This window comes from Triticum aestivum, chromosome 4A (genome assembly GCF_018294505.1).
Source record: "Triticum aestivum cultivar Chinese Spring chromosome 4A, IWGSC CS RefSeq v2.1, whole genome shotgun sequence".
NCBI classification, from domain to species: domain Eukaryota; kingdom Viridiplantae; phylum Streptophyta; class Magnoliopsida; order Poales; family Poaceae; genus Triticum; species Triticum aestivum.
In genome coordinates, this window is record NC_057803.1 from 724,121,382 (window position 1) to 724,126,285 (window position 4,904).

General features: G+C 53.8%; 1 pseudogene; it reads left to right on the forward strand.

Annotated features, from left to right (window-relative positions):
* Positions 1-1,566: 1,566 nt before the first annotated feature.
* LOC123084422 (G-type lectin S-receptor-like serine/threonine-protein kinase LECRK2) lies at positions 1,567-4,055 on the forward strand (annotated as a pseudogene).
* Positions 4,056-4,904: the final 849 nt, after the last annotated feature.

Consider the following 4,904-nt stretch of genomic DNA (forward strand, 5'->3'; position numbering starts at 1 on the left):
GGGCTGCCGGGATTTGAGTCAAACTAGCAGTAGCGCGTTTTGCCGAAACGCGCTATAGCTAAGATAGCTATAGCGTGTTCCAGAGAAACGCGCTACAGCTATCCTTTTCTGTTTTATTTTTCTATTTTTTTTTGTTTTCTTTACATTTTCTTTTTTTCATTTCTCCTTTTTCTATTTCTTTTATTTTCATTTACTTTTCTACTTAATTTTCTATTTATTTTCTTTTTCATAGCAGTAGCGCTCTACAGCATAAACACGCTGCTACAATGTTTTTAGTAGTAACGTGCTTCTGGAAGAACCGCTGCTACTATTCCTAGCCTACCGGCATTAGTGAGAGAATTTTAGTAGTAGCGCTTTTCTGTGAAGACGCGCTACTGCTAAAACAATGGTTGTAGCGTGGTTTTGCAACAAGCGCTACTACTAAGTAGCGCCAGTGCCGAGTTTTGACCAACGCTTCTGCTATACCTCTGTGTATAACGTTTTCCCTAGTAGTGAGCAGTGGAAGGAAAATAGACCGGGCTCATTCATATGCCGTCATTAGCGACTGAGACTAGACTTAGGAAGAAAATAAAGCCATTCTTGAATTTGTGGCACGTCTTTTCTTTTACGGAATAGGGTTTCCCCCCACTTTATATTATAAAGCATACCACCAATCCACAAGCTCAATGTTCACGGGCAACAACAACAAAAAGGTCTAGCTGGGGGCACAACACAACAAACCCCAAAAGAAAACAACTAGCTAATCAGGCTGGGGGTGGAGGAGGTAACGGTGGCGCGAGGGAGATGGAGGTGGAGCGAAGTCCAGCGATGATGGTGTTGATGCCGTCCTGATGACGCCGCTTGCTAAGCGACCGCAATAGCTGCAAGAATCCGCACATTTTGTAAATGGCGTCAGTCGTCTGAAGCGGAATCACATGTTCAGTCACAAGCTTATTGCGCACATTCCAAAGCATCCAAGCTACCGCACTAATCGCCACCCAAAGGGTGGGGCGAGTTCTACATGGGGAATCAATATATTTCTTTTCTTTTAACACAATACAAACGCAAGCGCTCATATAAACGTGCATACACTTACTCCTATGAACGCACACACGACCCCTATAAGCACCTCCGAGAGACGGAGCCGTCATATCATCTTGAGATTTTACGAAGTCACCGTAGACACCTCGTAGTCGACAGGAACGTCCCCTCCGACTGAAATAAATCTAAGATAAATGCGAGCACCGGAATTTGAATCCTGATGGGCTGAGGATAGAGCTGTCCACCTAACCATCTCAACCACAGGTTAGATTCGCATTTGTGGCATGGTCTTGAAGTATAGTGCGAGTATCATTTTTATAGTACAAATATCGATATCGTCGAGCACATTTCTTTGTGAAGACTTCTTGGTCAGACTCGAGTCTTGAGTGGGGCGGGAACTAACGCATGCAGCATCCGTTGACGCCCACCCACCCACCCAGCACGACGGTCATCTCACGCCCTGAGCCAGCAACTTAATTACGATCGTACACGGCAGGCACTACGGCAACACACTCTGCATGCTCGGCACGAAGCTGCGGTAACATCATGCCGCCCGCGGCGCTGCCCAGCTTTGCTCTCCTCCGCGTCGCCACCACCATTGCCATGCTGCTGGTGCAGCAAGCTCGTTTGCTCCCAGTGGTGGCCATGGCGCGGACCAAACTGACCGCGGGAGACACCCTGACGGTGCCGGACTACATCACCAGCCCGTCCGGCAGCTTCGCCTTTGGCTTCCGCGCCCACGACTCTGACCCGACTAAGTTCCTCCTCGCCACGTGGTTCCGGTTAGGTTCCATGCCGCCGCAGGCGCAGTCCGTGGTGTGGTTCGCGAAAGAGTCCGCCATGGGCACCACGCCTAACGCCACGGCACGGTCCGTCCTCAGCATCCCCGCAGACGGCCAGCTCAAGCTCACCGACGGCAGCATAGAGCTTTGGAGGGCCCCGACCCCCAGCATGAAGCGTGGGTCCGTCCTCGTGCTAACAGACTCCGGCAACGTTCAGCTCCTCGGGGACGGCGACAACGTGCTCTGGGAGAGCTTTGGGTTCCCAACGGATACCCTCCTTCCGGGCCAATCTTTGGAGGGGTTTCTCTTCTCCAAGCGCGCGGACACGGAGTTCACCACGGGTCGGTTCAGCTTGGCAGCCCAGAGCGACGGCAACGTCGTCCTCTGCGTCGACCTCTTCACCGGTGACATATTGCAAAACGCCTACTGGGCCACAGCCACCAACGGCCCCTACGGCAACACCACCATCACCTTCGATGAGTATGGCCACCTAAGCTACACTCTCTATGACGGCAGCATCAACAACTTGATTTCGCCTCTCGCCACTGGCAGGAACTATTTCCGGTTCGCCAGGATGGACCCCGACGGCATCGTCCGTGCCTACGCCCGTCCCAAACATGGCGGCGGTGGTGGCCAGAACACGACTTGGACCGTGTCGGGCACGCTCCCCAGTGTCGGGGGCTGCAAGTTGAAGACGACCAGGATGCAAGGCATGTGCGGCCCTGGGTCATACTGCGTGGAGACCAAAGAGCGGCTCAACTGCGTGTGCCCGAGTGGGTACACTTACATCGATGCAGAGCATACTGAGAGTGGCTGCACACCGGGGTTCGAGCCACAGAGGTGCGGCGAGGAGAACATCTCTGACAAGTTCTCACTCGTAGAGCTGCCAAACACCATCTGGGAGCTCTCAATATACTACAAGAAGTTTCCATCGGTCTCAGAGGAGCAGTGCTACGACTACTGCCTCAATGATTGCTTTTGCGCAGCAGCGCTGATGATCAACGGATCAGACTGTGTCGAGTTGGGGGCACTCGTGTACGGGCGGCAGGGAAATGATGTTACAACGAAAGCACTGATCAAGGTGAGGAAGGGGAATAATACTCCTTATATGGAGACACCGCCATCAAAAACGACGACAATACTTGTAGGTCCATATAAGATCGTCACCATTTGCTTGGCCTTAATCTTACTGATCACCCTCGGTGGCAGCCTCATGGCATTGTATTACCTCACCAGGAACAGAGATAGCCAACGGTTGTTGAGCTCGAGCGTGAGATCGTTCAGTTGCAAGGAGCTTTACGAAGCTACCAATGGCTTCAAGAAACTGCTGGGAGCTTTGGGGAGGTCTACAAAGGAACGATAAGATCACCGCAGCCGCATCTCATTGCGGTGAAGAAGCTCATAGAGTCGAACGAGTATAGTGAGCAGGAGTTCACAAATGAGGTGCAGTCCATCGGTCAGATCCACCACCGAAACTTGGTTCATATGGTCGGATACTGCAAACAAGGTAAGCATCGGATGTTGGTTTTCGAGTTCATGCCCGGAGGGTCTCTCCGTGGCTTTCTCTTCAACCCCGAGAGGCGACCAGCATGGCGCTGGCGCGCCGAGGCCGCCCTCGCCATTGCTCGGGGAGTTGAGTACCTCCATGACGGCTGCATTGCCCCTATCATCCACTGTGATATCAAGCCTGACAATATCCTGTTGGACGATTGTGGAATCCCCAAGATCACCGACTTTGGGATCTCCAAATTACTGGGGAGCCAGCAGGTGCACACCACGGTGACCCATGTCAGAGGTACCAGAGGGTACATCGCGCCTGAGTGGCTCCGCGGCGACGCACGCGTTGACACCAAGGTAGATGTGTACAGTTTCGGTGTCGTCCTACTGGAGATGATTTGCTGCCGGAGGTGTCAGGAGCCAGTGACTCCTGTCGTGCCACAAGGGCAGGGCATGGAGGATGATGAAACGGTCACGTTGTTCGGTTGGGCGGCACAACTGGTTGTCGCACGGAGGACGGATCTAATGCTACATGGTGATGCAGATGTCAACACCGCCGAGGACATGGAGAGGGTGGAGCGGTTCACCCGTGTGGCGCTCTGGTGCATTGAGCCAAATCCGCTGCTACGGCCGACCATCCACCAGGTAGTGCAGATACTGGAGACCAATGATCGGGTGCAGGTTCAGGCACTACCCGACCCTCCAGACTTTTACATGGAATCCTCGCCTTCAATTTCTCAGCTCAGCATGGAATGAGAACACAATTCACCTTTCTAGCTTGCAAATGTTTATGCATGAAACTTTTTTTTTACTTTTTAGAAGACACAATTTGTGTCCAGTTCAAAACGAAGTGAGCCCATAGAAAGTAATGAAAATGGCTGTGCGACATGGGGACAGGACTGTGTACTACCTTTATCAGAATGCAGTAGGTTGATTAATAAATATATACCAATTAATTAGTGGTTGATGATTCTCGCCATACATTAACGATAGGAGTGGCACTGGCACATACGAGTATTTAACCAAAAACTACCACAATTGACGGAAACGTGACAGAAAACTACCACTCTACGTTTTTGTGCGAAAAACTACCAAATTTGAACTAAACCGTGGCAAAAAACTACCAAGTGTCGAAAGTGCTCGCTTCGACCACGCTAACCCCGAATCTGACCGGTCTGGCCCGCGAATCAGTTGCCACGGTGGCGAACTGACGGCCCCGCTGCCTATCCCACCGTCCCGCTGTCGCCAGGCGCTCGCAGGACCCCGTCAGCGCCGTCCCATCCTCTCTCCCTCGCGCGTTCGAGATCTCGCCCGAAGGCCGCATACGCCGCGGCCACTGCCGCCCCGCCTCTGCCTCGTCGGCGCCGCTTCCCCCGCCGGACCGCCCCGTGCTCTTGCTCGCCCTGGGCGCCGGCCGCCGCCTCCCACCGCGACCTCCTGTCCCCCGCCGTGCTCCCCTGCATCCCGCGCCGCGACCAACGCCGTCCGTGAGCGAACCCCGCCGAGCCCGCTCGCTGGCCGCGTCTCCCTGCGCCCTCCTCTGCCCCCGCACCAGCGCGCCCACCCCGCGTCGTTGCTCGCTGTCCGCCCGCGCCTCGCAACCCC